Raw genomic sequence first — 17,993 nt, forward strand, 5'->3', positions numbered from 1 at the left:
AACTGGTAGAATTCAGGCAGGATAAAATAATTCTATCACTGAAAAGACTAATTGAAGGGACCATATTGAGAAAGGTCTAGTAATCTGTAGATTTTTGAGCGATTCAGGCATGAAGTGAGATTCAGAATGATGCATCTGTTAGTATTAAAATTAAATTAGTAAGTTTAAAATTTCGACTGATTTTTTTTTTTTTAATAAACACTATGAGTATTTTCAGCGTAATCTGTGAAGTAACTTTTCATGGGAAGTTTCCTTTCTTGGGACATTGAAAAAACTAGCCAGAAACTGTTGCAGAAAAAGGACATATATTCTCACAGAGATAAATTAGATGAACTGCATGGCACAACAAGCATTTTTCCACCTCTGTCTCCATTTCATCTTTAGCTACAGAGTCATATCATACTGGTGTAACAATCCAGTTATTTTGTAGACTTGATCTTTTGACACAGACACATAAATATACCTCCACAGATCCCTCTCTTTCTCTTGGTCATTCGAGCTTAGATTTTTATACAGGTCACAGCATGTGCTGTTGCTCTCTTCCCAGCTGGGGAGATGATCAGTGACTTCCAGGTCAAATAAATTCAGCAGAGTCCAGTAGCAAAAATAAGGTTCTGACGCAAATCCCTGCACATTTATTCAGCTGCCATTGAGCCCATGCTCAGGTTCAGTCCTGTTGCTTGGACTGCCCTTTCCAGACATGTGCCTGCCTAGACAAGACATGGCTACTGGAGCAGCACAGCCTCCAGATGTCACATTTCTCCCCCTTTTTCTTAGGCTTTCATTTCCACTGCCCAGAACTCAGCTGTGAAGTCTTGTGCTTTCCCTCAGTGAGAAGCAGAGAAGATTCTACCAGGGAACCACACAGTTCTTTCACTCTCCAAGGGAGCCAATGGAGCCAGAGCTATATGGTTCCTTCCCTTTGCATGTTGCAAAGTAAGGATAACTTGCAAAAGAGGAAGTTTTCCTCATATCTGTCTATTAAATATTAGGTTTTTGTAGCATGAGCTATAATTTATGCATTTTCATGGTGGCGTTACTTTTACTGACTGCAAAGCTTTGACACAATGAAATAGGTAACCCTTGCCATACTCATATTCATGAGCTGCTTCTCAGTGTATCTTTAGCAGGTGACACCTTATTGGCTCGTAGGACAAGGAATTCGTGGGTGATGCTTTAAGAGCAGTTTCCAGGTGGGCAGTAAAGGAAGGTATGACACATACTGGTTGCAAAGAAGAGTCTCCCTCTCCCCTGCCACCCATCCAGAGCAAAGCACACTCCTGCATCTACTCATACAAGCCAGCCCATACCTTGTTTTCTCTGCTGTGAGTGTCAATGCACTGAAGTCATCCCATAACTCACTGTCATTTATAGCAGTGATGCATCTTTCCAGTTCCTGCCAGGGAAGGAAGGCTTACTGGACTTGCCACAATTTGTTAATGGCACAACGCTTGATTTGTTCCAAGCATGAGGGCATATTCAGTACAGCCAAGACAAGCTGCAAAATTCTTCTGGGTTTTTCCATGACCTTTCATCACCTGCCTTCTAGCCAAGACGTGGTTTGGAAGAATCAGTGGGTAAACAGCATGTGGAACAAATTATATTGGGAAAGAGCAGAAATCTGAAGCAGTGCTGCACGCCATGCTGGCTCTTGTGCAGGGATCTTCTTGCTGGTCTCTGTGGGCAGTTGGGGAACAAGCAATGTTTCTTTTATTAACATTACCCTGTGTTCTTCTGTTTTATCTCTAAACTGTGCCTGCTACTAAGAAGTGATGATTTTAACACACAGGGTATGAAATAAGGTTTTTCAGGGGGAATAAAAATTCACCTCTCAGAAGGAACACTCCAAGCCCATATCCAGCCTCCTTTAGTTTATTTTCTGTTTGTTGCCACATGCTTATATGCAACCTGTGTATGTAATACAATTGCATGTAACACAGTAGGGGTCAAACTGTCACAGACAAGTTTTTAAAATCAAATCCTTTTCCTTCTGAATGATTAAATTTCTGGATTTTATTTTATGAGTGCTGAGAGTGCTTTTTTTAGCTTAGACAGTTAAGACACAGTTGTTTTCTTGCCTTCTTTTCTAGTTTCTCTATGCCAGAGGAAAGAGCTGAGTTTGATTTCAAACAATGTAGAACATTTTGGTTCAGAATTAGAGCAAGATAATTTAAGCTAAGAGTTTTGTTAAATGCTATACCTTAAGATCATAACATAGTGTGTAAAATCCACTTCAAAACTCAAGCTATTTAAACTCATCAGTGTCAGTATGACAGGAAAGAGGAAAATAATAAAATCACTTGTGCCTGATTTCCTTGCCCCCGTGCAGGGAATCAAAACCATGAAGTTTCCCATCACCACCTCACTATCAGGTAACACTTCCTTCTCCCTGCCAGATACATCACAGCAGGGAAAGGGTCCCAGCATTCCCTCTCGGCCCCACGCCACAGCAGGGAGGGAAGCTGCTGAGGTAGGATGTCAGGGATCAAGCTGATGCCAGACTGGGTGGGAGGGATGGGATGCAGAACCGGTGTGGGTCAGGATGGGGGTCTTGGAGAGAGGCTCCCAGCTCCATGCAGCGCGTGCCTCAGGAGAACAGGACAGGAGAGCAGGAGATGTGGTCCTAACCACACATCCAGAGGGCTGCATGAGGAGATCAAGGGAAGAATACCTGGTGCAAAAGGAAGGAAAGGGAATGAAAAGAGAGGTCCTCCCCACCATTGCTCAGGTACTTACTGTGCTTCCTGATTCTTATTTTCTACGTGACTTTTGGGGCCAATCCTGAATGTTTTTCTGCAGACAACAGATGGCAGCTCTCTGTGCTTGGCTGTCATTTCCCCCTGCTCTGAGCTTGCACAGTCCTCAATACGTGTTCATTTATACAGGATGTCAATGAAGTTGCTCAGGAAGGGTGAGTATGCTCAGCTAAGATGAAGTGCTGGTCTTTCTCGAGATTCAGCTTCTTCCTTGCCTGGTTAGCATCACAGTGGGAGAGTGACTTTCTCAGTGATATGAATCCAATTGTTTCTTAACCTCTCTACCTCCAAGATCATGAGACCAACTAATACTGGATCCCTCGGGGTGGGTGGGGGGGGGGAGGGGGGGGGGGCGCTTGTTCTGTGCAGCTGTCCTTTTAACCTTTTAATGCTCTTCCAGTTTAAGCAGTTTGTGGCAAGACCCAGACTTAAATTGCAGAACGCAGATGTCAGAAATTGCTTTTCAATATGCTCTGGTGATGCCTGCAGCTGCTGACAAGACCTGAAAGGGTGAGTTTTAAAAGAAGGTTTTAGTTTGGACAAGCTTTAAACTGCTTTTCCCTAGTTCAGCATCTGGTCTCACATGAGTGATGAACTGACGAGTAGAAAGAAAAAAGGAAAGTGCTTTCCCAAAGAATAAGTTCATGGCCTGTGAAACTCTTTGCCAAAAGATAAAAGTAAATGTTATAAAGATACAGACAAATCTAAAGAAGACAGGAAGCCTCCTTCAATGACAATTTTCAAAGAGAAGAGAATATGGGAAGCAGGGGAGTTGGCAGATGCAGATTAGTGCTGTATCCCTCCTAAGCAGTCGATGGAGGCAACTGCCAGATATGGGTATCTGGGTAAGATGAATGCTCCCTCCAGTTGGTTGTGACAATTCCTGTCTCCTGAGGGACCTTTGATGACTCAGCCAGGAGAGAGGAGTCTTCAGAATGCCATCTGGAAAAGGCACTGCTCCTGCAGCACTACCATCACCAAAACCAACAAACCAAGAATACATTTTGGAAAAAACATGTCTCTGGTTCTCAACAGCAAAGAGGCAGAGAAGGCAATGGAAAAATCCTCCCTCTTGTTCTGTGACACATGCCTTGCAAGAGTTGCCACAAAAATTCTCCATCACATCCTCTGGGCTTTAATGCAAGGAAGAAATTGTAATTGCTTGGAGGCAATTACTTCTGTTTTACTTATTATTTTCTTTATAAATGTGCTCATCTTGGTGTTAATGTCTGTGATTTGTTATTCAAGTTGTATTCCTCCTTTAATTATGGGAATGTCTGTATTTTATTTTACAAAGAATGCTTTTCTTTCTTACTCCCCCAATTCTCCTCTTTCCACCCAAATTTCTGGACATTCATGGGTTTATTGGTCTGCATTTAGTGACTGGACGGTTCTACTGTTCATATTAAATTTGACATTTGATTTTTATATCGATATTGATATTTTTTATAAATTTGGTGGCATGATCCTAGGGCAGATGTCTAGTTATTCACCTTTTTTTTTTCCCTGAAATGCACAAGTTTCATTGATTTCCACACCATCAGTTGCAGACCAGTCCAAACCAGGAGCACCTTGCTGACACGTCTGCATGTAAAGGCATAAGTTTATCCCTGCCAGCTGCTGCTGGTTCACTGGAGCTGTGTTTGTGCCATCAGACCCCAGCTTGTCCTAAACACAATGGAGAAGTGAGGATGGGGAACATGACTACCAGCCTGACACCCCCTGGTGTTGGCAATACCTCTGCCACTTTGGGAGAAACAGCATCACAATATGTGTGACTCAAGAATTTGGGGCCTGATGAAGGGATTATACTTAACAATTTTGGATCAGGCAGATCTAGGACTCAGAGAAGGACACAAAGTTGTACATCTGTCCATGGCCAACAGAAATAGGCAAACCCTCTCCACAGACACACATTCCCCCAGTATCCAGAGGGAAGACTTGGCTGTCTATCTTTTGTAAAGGGACCCAGCTCACACTGTACTTTCCCACATGAGCCCCTAAGGCAGAAGGAAGACACCCCAACACCTGCACCCTGCACAGCAGCTCACACCTGCACCCAAGCACCACCACCTCAGGAGCCAGAAAGCATTGCAAACCTGAAAGCACACAGCTCAGACATGGGCTTCAGAGCAGAGAGAAAGCTGGGGATTAAAGGAGATGAACAAGGATACCTCCACATTTGGGTAGGCTACCAAGCAGGGGGGGGGAACTGCAGGCTAGAAAGCAGATATGGGTGACAAAGTACATAAATGCATTGGCAAAAACAAGGCAGGTCTCCTTATTCCTGACAAAACCAGACCTCTATCCTGGTGGGACACAGCTCTGTACCTTCTTCCCAACTGATGCTCAGAGGCTGTGAGTTCATTTATCTTTTAAATTCCTAATGTCTAGGATAAACACTAGGTAGCACACAACAGTGTGTTTATCATCGCGTCTCCTGTGAGCAGATTTCCTAATTGTATCAAGTGATGACTGTATATTGCACTGACGCTCCTGGTCCCCATGAGACCTCACGCTTGCCTGGCTTTCCTGCAGGGCTTTGCTCAGAGCAGATGGTTTTGGTCCCAAAGGCTGCACTTTTCTCTAGCAGGAGGAACAGTTATGGCCCCAGCAGCTGAGAGTCCCCAAGGCAGGTGTGGGACTGTCTTTGAGCCTTCTGGCAGGAGTGGGAATGGATCATTGCTGGGGCTGCTGCCTAGCAAGACAGCAGAGGCCCACAAGACAGGAACAAAGCACAGCAGGCTGAGCACAACCCATTCCACAATAGCACATCTGAATCTTCATCTTACTTTAAGTAATATTTTGCGATAACAAAAAAACCTTGATGAATTCTCCATCCAAGCACTTCACCTTCCTATCCTTCAGAGCAGCACTAGCTAATCAGGCAATTTTTATGTATAACAATGAACAACCCTTTCCTGGAATGATTTTCTGTGCCTCTGGTGCACTTTTCTTTGTTATATTGGACATCACTCAGAGAGACAATTATACCCACTCTGCAAATGAGGAAGATGAGATACTAAAAAGTTATGTGACCAGGTCAAGACACAATCACATTCACAGAAATAGGTAAGAAAATCCTGGCAGCTGTATAAGGTCGCTTGTTCCTTTTTCATGACACCAAGTAGCTCATTCCCTAGCACACTGAACGAAGTAGAGACATTTATTAATGGTATGGTTTGTTTTCTATACTTATTTTTTATAAAATGGGCACTAACAGAGATCCACCAGTCTTGAGAAGGCACTGTGTAAGTAATTATTTGGCCTATTATCAATGGTTATGGTCCATGTGGGCACATACATATTTGTACATCTGACATGAACTCTGCATATGGAAACCACTTTCTGAACACACAAAGCAGCTGCTTTTGAAGTGTCATATTTTAAGTAATTTTTTTAAAAAAAGCAAATGTCAAAGGAATGCCTCCTCAGGCCCCTAAAAAACTCAAGGGTACATATTTTGACTAATCTCTTGCCAAAGTTTGTTTTTAATTGGCTTTTTTTAACATTTAATTACCATATATAAATGCAGAAATACAAGTCAAACCACAAAAATCCCCCCATTTTACTTCACACTCTTAATAAGTTACAGTAAAACTGTCAAATGCCTATATTTTTTAACATTTTGGAAGTGCTCTGTCTTGATCAGGGGTAGTTACATTTTTGCATTGAGACCACTCTGCAATAAAGCTATTTCTCCCAAAACCTCCTATTCTTAGACTAGAGGAAAAGCTTTGTGAGATTCTTTTTCTTAAAAATAGTAACAATATGTGCTCAGTAAAGAAGCAGGGGTGACCACAATGGTTTCTAACAAAAATATCTGACTTGTATGTGGCAAAATATTTCTGCCAACATTTTGGAGACAAAGTTTTGGGAATGAGTTTGACCTCTGAATTACACAAATTCTAAACTTGAAATGTCTTTGGGAACTTACCATTATGATGTTCCTGAGCCTCATTTCAGGAATGCCAAACACACCTCATCCTTGTTGGCATCCTGGGAATTAGGGATGCTTTCTAAAGGTTGGGTTGGCAATGTCTCAAAAATCAGTTGCCTGCTAATAGGTTACCACATCTGATCAATTGATCTTGAATTTTTTAAGTCCTTTCAATTATGAAGCTGTTGCCCACCTTGTCCTGTGGGCCTATAAGATGCCCTACCACTAACTTTAGTGGCCTTTGGAGTGACCCAAGGGACAGGGTTCTGGACCTTAATACAAGCCTGCCCTCAAAGATGGAAAGGATGGAGAGGCACAGCTTGTCTGTGAGCACACTAGAGGCTTAACACTTTGATGGCCTGAAGGCAAGGCTTGCCATAGAAGACTCCAACCCACGGCTCTGTTGTAAAAGATATATGGAGTTGAGGGCAGTAGAATGCCTTTGAGGGTTAAGCACACGTCCTGAGAAATGAGAAAGTACAAAAGTGTGAGAAAGGAGCTTTAAAGAGGAGTCATGCATGCTAACCTAAATCTACCCAAGTCAAAAGCCACCAAAGACGCTGTGAAGCAGCTCATCTCTGACTCCTCTATAGCCCTGCATTCTTTCTGTTCAGTGGTCACAGGGAAAGCCTTACACAAATGTTGGCTTTAAACTGGTTGTGACAGCAGTGCTCAGCAGCCACACACAGTTGTCCTGGCAGGAAGAGGGCAACCCCTCAGTTAGAGGTAGCAGTTGGCACCATGGCTATAAAAAGTGCGTGGAGTGTGCAACATGCAGATGGGAAGGGAGTGGCCTTGGTGGCATTCTTGCCTTGGAGTGGTGGCTTGTCATTCTCCTGATTGACACATGGATATAAAAATAGTCAGCCTTTCCTCAGGGCCTAATTGGCAGTGGACTAAAACCTGTTCCAATCACCAGTGCATTTATTTTTTTCCCCAAGGCTTTAAAGGTTTGTTAGTTGTCATGTTATGCTTTGTAAGTGTAGTCCTCCAGCGAGAGGACAAAATCATCCTGGGTGACAGATAAGCAAGCTTGCCTGCTCCATGTTCCTCATCCAGAAAAGATGAGTTTGTCTCTAAACCTAACTCTTACCATGCATGCAAGTAGTCTGCGGGAAGATAAATTTTGCCTTCTTGCTGTGTAGTGTCCTCACTGAAGTTAGTGGAAATGAGTTTGAGCCACAGCGTCTGACAAAAGTTGCAGCAGCTCCTTTCCATTACTTCCAAAGTACAGATTCCCAGAGTGTAACACAGCCCTGTGAATGGTGAGCAGAACCTCCTTGTGGTGGGGTTTCTCAGAGAAACTGCTTGGAGCCACAGTGTCCAGATGTTCTCCACCAACTGTGAATTAATGTGGAATTTCAGTATTTCCAGCTCTTATCTTTCACCCACAGTCTTGTGATTACTGATAATTTAATGAGAGCATAGCTGTGGAAACAAAAGTTGACTGACCAGTTGAGGGCCATTTTCTCATTGTTTCTTTTTTTTTTTTTTAATATATTTCTGATTTTCACAAGAAAATAACCAAACAAACAAACCCCAATCAAAAATGACATTTGAAAAGAATGCGGCCTTTTATCTGGTTTAGTGGATTTTGAAGCCTGATTGTTTGGAGGAGAGAATGGCAGTTGCAGAAGACCAAGAGAAAGGCAGCTAGGCAGCAAAAACACTCAGACTTCTTGGGAGAACTTCAGGGATTTTGAGAAATAAGTTCATTTCACATTAACTGCCCTTGCACAGTGGTTTTATTTAATGCTGCAGATATGTTTGTTAATCCAGGGCTACCTTGTCTGGCTGCATGTTTAATCTCAACCTAGCAAATGTGGCTTTGTGGACTTGTAGCAGCAGTTGGACACCATTGTTTCAGTAAATCTTTCTTACATTGTTTGTTTATAGTGTGAAGGAATGGATGCTGAAGGAATCCAGAAAAAAGAGATTTCAATGACTGCAGATCACTCATGCAAATAGATGCAGGACAAATCTGACTGAAGCTGGTGGGTTACCCAATGTAGCTGCTGCAGTGGCCTACTGCAGAGGTGCCTCACAGGCAAATGTTTGTGCTGCTGGATATCTGTGCTGCATCAGAGGGATGAAGAAGAAGAAGTGCAGAGCAGACAGGCTGCCCAAACTATCTGCTCTGTTTAATTGAGACCTTTAACATTAAATCAAAATCAGTTTACTTAGATGTGATTTTTTTTTTTTTTTTAATGAGAGTCTGGCTGGAGGGATTTATTCATTGCCCTGCATTCACCATACATTTCCTCAAGAGTAATGCAAAAAAGCCATCAGTGAATAGATAAAGATATATAGATAGACAATTGAGAACTGATGATAAGTGCTTTAGTATATTTTTCCACTCTTCTGACTTAAACCCCTAGGACCATCAGTACAGGAGATGGCATCATTTTGTACAATAGAAGTCTTGTGGCTTGGAAACCTCATTTCCAGAAAGACAAAGACAATTCTGGGTGGGGTGTGTATGATCCTAATTCCAGTTAAGAGATGTTTGGGGTGTCAACTTTTCTCTTTCAATAGAAAAAGTAATCATGGCTAAGGCTAAAGCACCGATACCTAACTAGGAGGCAGTCGTAGTGAGGATATGGACTACAGACACACTGGGATATCTCCAGCTAAATCCATGTAGATTGGCACATCCATGAAGCAGACAGCTACAGGGCTGGATCCCAAAAGTAGGATAAGCTGTTGGAGCTCCCCTGGTCAACAGAGTCATGAGCACCTTCATGGCACACGGGCCCCCACTCTGAGTGTGCCACAGTTCAGCATGTCCCAGCCACTCACAGGGAAGAGCAAAAGCTCCTTGTGGCTGCACAGGCTGCACCTACCATGGATGATGGGCTGGTGGAAGGTGATTTCAAAACAGAAGTTGTTCAGAGGCTAAACAGTTTCTGAGTCAGTTTTCTGCTCATAAGCAGGTCACACAGATTCCACCTCAGCATGCCCTCCCTCTAAGAACCTGGGAGGCTAATTTCAGAGAGATTGATGATGGCTCTTACAAGTGGCTGAACTTGCTTTACTATTTCCTCAAGCTGGCCACAACCCTTTATTTTGTTGGAACTGAGGCAGGTTCCTTGTTCCACCTCTCCTTGCTGAGAGCAACCTCGAGGTATCCAACAGGACCACAGTTGGGCGGTGTTCGTCATTCCCTAATGCAGCTGACACTGTGATACATTTTCTGTCAGGTGAAATTTAGAGGCACATTAACCTGCTTGACAGGAACAGTGAGTCACAAACAGCTCCTGAAGAGAAATGTCCTCACTGTGGAAATTGTTTCAGGATTTTTTTAGGCTTCAGTTTGATACACCTACTGGTTATATGCACAGTGTCACAGATATTCCCCGCTCTGCCCCTGCAAAAAATTATAAAAATACATAACCTTCCTAGAAACACAAGTGATTTTGTTGCCTGAATTTTCTAGACATTTCTGTCTTTAAACAACCAAAAGCAAAACCAGCCTTGAGACACTTTCTTCATGCCCACTATTGTGCTAGTAATTTCAGAATAGTTTGATCTGTATCATGAGGACTGGTAGTGGCCAGTGCATCTGCTCCAGAGTCAAATCAAGACTTGAGAAGAAATTACCTTTATCTGGCTGTTCTTGCATATGCCTGTGTGTCTCGCAGTTTTCAGGGCTTCTAGCACTGGACTTAGATATGCTGCCACCCATAGCTGTGGAGGAGCCTGGCTTGGCAGCTTTGGTCTTTGCAGTTTGGCAGGGCAAGGGGACAGAGGACATTGTACACTGGGGTCCTGGCTGTGGCACAGTGCAGGGACTCCTGCCAAGGACTGGCTCTTTCTCAGCTGGTGCACTAGTGAGACATCACCACTCATCTGATTTCTGACAGGCTTCTCTGGAGACAGGCCACTTCCATCAAGCCCTGAGAGGAGCCTGGCAGTGATTTGAGCATACCAGGCAGCTTGGGAAGAGCAATTGATTATCTCTAGTCATTTTCTTTAGAGGAGTCATTCCTAGCTGATGGTGATGACTGTTGTCAGAGATGTTTGAAATCACAGTCCACAGAGCCACTGGTATCTTTAACTTGAAAATAACTGTAGTTGGAAAGCAATCTTTCTCCAAAATCTCAAGTTTCCTTGTTCAGTTTCATCTTTTAGCCAGTAGTGTAGCCAAGCCGCATTAATCACTCCTTTCCTTCTCTTGCTGTCTCTCATTCTATGTACTTGTATGGCTTTTGTCGCACTCATATCTAAATGCCTTTCCCTCAAAGGAATTTAAGAGTAAAAATAACTATCTCCTTTCCCAGGCTGGAGAATGTCTCCAGTTTATAGTTTCCTAAAAGAGTGCTGCACATACTTTATCCTAAAAGAGCTCTATTCTTTGACACGTATATGTGATGGGAAGGTTACATCAAACAACAATTGAAGGTAAAGAGAATAGGGAGAAATCCTAGGACCTGGGTCTGGTCCTAGACACAGAACAGGAGAGTGATCTCTGTTATGTTTGTGTAATCTTTAATTACACCACAAATTATGCCAAGGAAATAAATATTTACCTGCAGTCGTGCACCTATTTAACTCAAGTGCAGGATATTTTGGAATGCATTACTTAATGTTTTAGGCCGTTATGAAGATGTAAAATGTCTGTGCTAAGTAGTAGTAGTAGCAGTAGTAACAGTAGTAGTAGCATAGTTGTAAAGTTGAGTTGAACAATATAATAAAGATGCTACAGAGCAATTAAAAATAAACAATTTCTTCTAGTTGTTTGGGGGAACAAGCACAGAATGATTAATGCCTCCTATAAAGAATTAGCAAACTGTTAACTGCTGTAGGGAGATAAGTATTTATTTCTTGGCAAAAAACCCTTTTATAGATAGCCCTATCCATTAGATACTTCCAGTTAAATTAAACAACATTTTCTTTTTACAGATTCTTTACTTCCTGTTACTGATGTTAGCAATTTCTATGAAAAGAACTGTGAATCCTAAATACTTGAAAGTAGGGCCACTATGAAGGAAGGTATTTGTCTATAAAGCCTGGTAAGGTCTTGAACAGAAAGATCAGGAGATATTTGCAAGTACACTTCCAATGTAAGGAAGTGCACTTTGATCAATTTATACCACCACTCTTCTATCTCTACAGTCAGTTCTGCCTTGTCAGCCTGGCTTCTTGGGGAGTAATGCAGGACTTGGTGATGATCCTGTGCGTGGCCCATGTATCCCAAATGAAAATCTTCCATAAGCACCAGAAGTATATACAGGGTGGGGAGGTGAACACAAGACACAATGAAAGTTTTGTCTGTGCAGCCAGTATTTCATACTACCAATGACACATTATTCGGAGGAAGGTGCAAAGACTGTACAGTGGGTGTTTAAAACAGAGTGGCTGAAGAGGCAGGCCTCTAACTTGGATTTTTAGGTGCTCCTTGCTGCACTGACTGCAGCAAGTGATGAGAAGTTAACAGCACAATTAACAAATGCTTTTGATCACCCACGTATAAAAAGAGCCAAAAAACCTTAGAGTACTTGTTTAGAGAGTAAAACATGGATGGACTATTACACACTATTTTATCTATAATAGAAATCCTGATTAGAAACACGTGCTTTTGTGTATGCCCATTTTCTATACACGTGCTTTTGTGTATGCCCATTTTCTAAGAGAAAGCATACAGCATATAGAAGAATTTTCCTTAGGTTTCTTTGTTATGTAGATGCCTGCTTAGTGGCAACATACACTGTTTCCAAGGTGGCCAAATCCCCAGGTGACTCAAATTTGAAGGATGCAACTGAGCTGACTGATGTGTGTAAGAGTGCCGCTGAGATCAAAGAGCTCATCCTGAAGAGCTTTGCCAAGTATTCCTTTCAGGGAAGGCAGGGAGGAACCTGCATTATTCTCTGGGAGTGCACAGCAAGCTCACCAAAATTGAATTAAACCCCTGAAAGCAATCTTTAGCCTGTTAGAACTAAGTGGCTGAACCTTGTATGAGGTTACATACAGAAAGAAATTATTTTGCATTAGCAAAGCAGATCAGATTTTCACATTTTACTCTTTGTTGTGACCTCGGCTATGCATAAAATCACAGCAGGTGAGAACTCATTTGGGCTTGTTCCTTAGGGAGAAATGAAAGGAAGTGTGTGATAAAATTCTTGATTCTGTCATTATGTTGGAAAAGACCCTCACAACCCTAATTCCTCCATTCCTCCATCCACATCATGGCTGTGGGCCAAAGCTCTTTTAACCCCTTCCTTTGCTTAGATCACTTTTAAAACCAAAATAGCACAAGGTATTTTCAGAGTGGACTTGAGCGTTAGTTAATGTTGGTTCATGGTCCTTGCCACATCAGGCACCAGGTCTTGTGGTGGGATGGGACTTCACTCCACACTGAACCACTGGCAATTGCTTATTTTCATATATCTTCATGTCACAAGTATCCCATGCATCTGATCTCGTACCAGCAATTAAGCCAAACTTGTCACTGAGAGCAGAAATAATTTTGCTTTAGCATGAATATGTTTAGTACTTCTATGTAAAAGTATTAGTTAAATGCCTTCTTACTTGGCTCCATAAAATTAAGCTTAGTCAATAAAAACTGACTCCCCCAAACCTTCATTAATGCTCTGGTGTCTTTAAATGTTGGGGAGCTTGGATGACATGCAGTATCTCTCATTTTGGGTGGACTTTTATAAAACACACTATATAAACTGAAGTGGACTGAGCTGCAAAAGAAAAAAAAAAGGAAGGGGAAAAAAAGGTGCCACAAACAAATAACTTTCTTTTCTCCAAATAAATAAATTCACACTAGAAATTATTCTAGCAAAACTAAATCAGTTTGAATTTATACCTTTGTTTATGCCCCTGTAAGTTTTCCATGTAGACAACCCCATATAGGGAAGTTACATTTTACATTATAATGAGGTTGAAATGTGTTAATCCCCTTGGACTAAAGCAATTATCACCTGACTGCTAGGTGTTAAATGCTGCATTACAAGGGGATTATTTTGTCTTTTGTTCTGACTGAGGCCTGGTCTATCCACAAATTCACACTGGTTAAACTGATTCAGGAGGGAGTTTGCATTTTGCTGCATCTGAATCAGTTATGTATTACATTAATAAAACTGGACTCAGTGACAATTCCCTTGATATGCTGTAATTCAATGTAGTAAAATGATTATTTCTCTGCTACCTGGCCATTTGCCATTATTCTCTAGGGTCTATTACTTGATTTTATTCACAGCACCTTTCATTTTGTAGCTGGACATTTACTCTTCCACAGGCTAATTTTGAACCATGCATTGTAACACAACTAAATAGCATAAATAAGGTGAGTTTGGAAGTCCCTGAAATGACACACAGCAGGTGCTGGTGCCACAAAAAGTAGGTCAACAATTGCTTTTTTTTTTCCCCTTTATCACTCAGTGCAATCAAATACTGCCAGGGGACAGCTGTCAAAGGTGCAGTCTTTTGAACAAGCTACAAATATCTAGGTCCCGTGTCAATCTTCACAGCAGAAATGAAAGGTTGTTGCCTTGAGTGTCCTGGGTGAGTTCCATTTATATTATTACAGTTTACATGTCTCAGGTTCCTTATAACTTACTTGTGTGAAGCACAAACTTTCTGTGCAGACATGCATCCAGTTTAGAGGCATCCCTCTATCACTTCAGAGCAGATTGTGGTTTAGAGATGGTGAGTGAGCTGTAGCTGTGCGCACACAGCACACCAACACACATCACTCCTCACCTGCATCTCACTGAGCACAGACGAGGAGACAAACACCCACTCCAGTGTGTGCTTCAGATCTTGTATCCTGAGCTGGCCCTTTGCTGTTCACTTCAAAGCTGAAAGATGTGTCTTGGCATAAGCCTTTGCTCCCCGTTCTGCTGGGTGTGTTCATAATGCTGCTGGGCACAGCCCAGACCCGCTGCTCTTGAATACACCTCCTCCTACCTTTCTCTCCACACTTCCTCAGGGCTGTATGACAGACATTCTTTCTATAGCCAGGCAATTCATAACTATATAGAGCTATATTGGACTTGACCAACATTTTGAGAACATATTCTTATTTGGATGAAAGGCACCATATACCACCAATGTTCCCATCATTTGTTAGCTGTAATGTATCCAAAGATTCCTTGAAGGCCAATTATACTCTGCCTATTGTTCCAAGGACTTGGAAAAATTGATGTGAAATATCTCAAATAAAAACAGAATTTTTGTGGCTGTGCAAATGCTCTTCATGAGTCTAAGTCCTGCAGACACTGTCAAGAAGGAAGTTAATGCCAGAAATTGTGGTAAAACCATCTTGAAACCCACTTATTTTTCTTACTGGAAAGCTTAGACACATGCTTAGTGCAATCAGTGTAAGACCGGTGCTTTTAGAAAATAACGTCTGACTCCAAATAAGTCAGGAATAAAAAGTAATAAGTCAGTGTTTACCTGACAGATTCCTACTGGTTTCCTGGTGTTTGCAGCCCAGGGATGCTGCAAGTGCTGTTTTTTCCCACTGTGAAGGGATAACCAAAATAGCAAGATTCACCAAGACATCCTGATAGTGCTGTTTTATGTGGTGACACAAATCAAAGCCCAGCCCATTTTAGGCAGCAGATTAAGATGCATTCGCAGTTACATTTGTTTTGTACCATAGGAGTACAGCAAGCTTCTGGCACTGGCACTGGGAAGAAGGAAGGGAAGGGAAGGGAAGGGAAGGGAAGGGAAGGGAAGGGAAGGGAAGGGAAGGGAAGGGAAGGGAAGGGAAGGGAAGGGAAGGGAAGGGAAGGGAAGGGAAGGGAAGGGAAGGGAAGGGAAGGGAAGGGAAGGGAAGGGAAGGGAAGGGAAGGGAAGGGAAGGGAAGGGAAGGGAAGGGAAGGGAAGGGAAGGGAAGGGAAGGGAAGGGAAGGGAAGGGAAGGGAATGATTGTTTGGTTATCTTTGTAAAACGCCTCCCCCTACACACACTCCAATTCTTGTGATGGAAGTCCTTCAGTCTCTCCCTCTTTGCTGGACACTAGTAATCCATACTGTGCCCCTAGGGGGAAACCTGAGCCATCTCTGTCAGGGAGAAGACCAAAGGGAAAAAGCCTATCTAAAGTAGCTGAATTCAGTGAAGGCTCATGGCAGCATAAAACCAAAATCCAGCAATCCATCTGGATATTTCCTTCACCTGCACATTTCACTACAATGTTCCTTAATTAGAAGCTGACCCTCTGCAGGTTTCTCACTTACAAAATAAGAAGGAACCATTACTATTTTTTTTCACAAATGTCTTGTTACTTGAGTCTCATCTGGTCTAAATCTAGTAAGAAACCAAAACTGGAAGTATCAGCACTGCTGAAAGATTTTTTCATTTGCTGATTAATAAGGGCAAAGAAACCCTGATGAAGTCCCTGTCTTTCATCTCACAATAAATCCCAGAGTCCTGTTTGCCATGTGTGGGCTCCCTGAATTGCTGCCCACTTGTGCCACTTTAATGAGGAATGCATTAGTGATGGTCATCTTTGGCAACCAAGCACTTAGCAAAATCCTTAATTACAACAGATAGGAAAGAAGGAAGACGATGGAGTAGGAAAGTCATTGAACCAGCTGTGATGGAGGCAGGAGAGAGCAGCATCTCTAAGTGGCTCATACCCAACTAGTTCAGGGCTCCCCTTGTTTCCATTCTGGCTGCTCTGCCTGTGCCACCACCCTGGGAAGCCAGGCTGCTGCCAGTGCTCCTGCCAGGGAAAGAAACAGTGTATGAGGCAGTGACTATTGTTGGGGCAGGACTTTTAATAATGGCAATCGTTGTCCTCATCTTGCCCATTTCTCCAGTGGCAGAAGGAGTGGTTTTGTAGATCCCTACCTGTCTGGGGAACCTTTGGCCAGACTTTGCTCCCTCCCTATGTTCCCTGCTTCCCTTATACCTTAAAGCTGCTCCTCTGCTGACTGGTGAACATTTCCAGAACCATTTCTGCTGACTGTGGGCTATAACTAAGTGCTTTTTCTTCTGGTTAAGAGCTGGGCAGATCATCAGAATACTCCTTAGCTAACAGTCCTTTCAGATGCCTGGAATTCCTGGTCAAACATTGATAAATTCATGGCAGTTTGCACATGACACCATCGCCCCAAAAGTCCTCCTTTTCAGAATGTTTTTTTATGTCTGGAATGTGGCACTCATGCTCTGTTTTGCGGGGACAATCTTTTAACTTCAAACTTGTGAGCCTCTGACACTACTCAGAGACAGGTCATCATGCCTGAAATTGGGACTGAGCAGCTGACAGCACCCCAAAGGAAGGAACAGGCATTCATGGAAATGTGACTCCAAGTGTGCAGTGAGTGTTACTCCAGGTGTGTGAGAGCATTGCTGCAGAAATCCTTGAATTCACAGGTTCTGTCTCTGCAGTGGAGCCTCCAAAACTGAGGGGTAGGAGTAGGAGCTGATCATCAGCTCATACTGAAAGCTATTTGAACCTCCTGAGTTTATTTATTGCTCACGGAAACCTTGCGCTTGCCCTTTTTCCTTCAAAACTTGTAACTATTAAGTGTTCTGTGACTGTGAACTTTCATGTTTCAAGGGTCATAAACTCCCTGTACTGTTGCAACAATATTGAAAGAAGCAGTTTTCCTTGCTCATGTCACCTCTTTTGCACTTAGGTCTGGGTGAGGTAGCTTGTAGTTGGACAGCAAAGTAAATGATATAGCACTGAAACAAGGAGATCACATTTAGCCACTGAGGTAGAAAATTATCTGTTTTCAGACTGACAACGCTGTTTTCCCCTCAGTATTAACTGTTACAGAACAAGGCATGCTGTGGGAGATACCATAATTGCAATTCATATAAATGTCTCATCATAGTGATGAAATTTCCTTCAGTCAGACAGCAAAGAAGTAGGAAATCCTTGCCTGCAGGTGTCCCAAATATAAGTTGAATGAACAACTGGTTTGCATTAAATTTCAAAGGCTTATCACATTGCAGTGGGCCAGAATTCAGATTTTTTTTCTCATTATTATTCCTCCTAAAGTATCACCCAGATACCTACATATAGAGCCCTTTTGCATAAGACAACTGCTGGCCAGAAGGATGTAGGTATTCTCTAAGGATCTCACTTCTCAGGGGTATCAACTCTTCTACAACTCTCACAGGAGTCACGGACTTCCCAGTTTCTGCCAGAGGGACTGGGAGCTCTGTTGTGGCAACCAGACCTTGTTTTAGGCTCTGGTTCAAAAGTGCCTGTTCTGCATCACTGGACAGCAGGTGGATCTGCTCTAGGTTAAAAGCAGTGAAGCCCAGAGAATGAATGGGAAAATGACAAGTGTTATGGCATGGTTACCATCTCATCTGGTACTCACAGG

At 42.5% G+C, this 17,993-nt stretch overlaps 1 long non-coding RNA gene across 1 annotated transcript; it reads left to right on the top strand.

The window, feature by feature from the left end:
- Nucleotides 1-2,417: 2,417 nt before the first annotated feature.
- Nucleotides 2,418-11,747, top strand: LOC146767932 (uncharacterized). Its single transcript, XR_014954303.1, has 3 exons — nt 2,418-2,728; nt 2,800-2,911; nt 3,157-11,747. It is a non-coding gene; the product is annotated as an uncharacterized LOC146767932 (long non-coding RNA).
- Nucleotides 11,748-17,993: the final 6,246 nt, after the last annotated feature.

Source organism: Lonchura striata, chromosome 3 (genome assembly GCF_050655825.1).
Source record: "Lonchura striata isolate lonStrDom1 chromosome 3, ASM5065582v1, whole genome shotgun sequence".
Classification (NCBI taxonomy): Eukaryota; Metazoa; Chordata; class Aves; order Passeriformes; family Estrildidae; genus Lonchura; species Lonchura striata.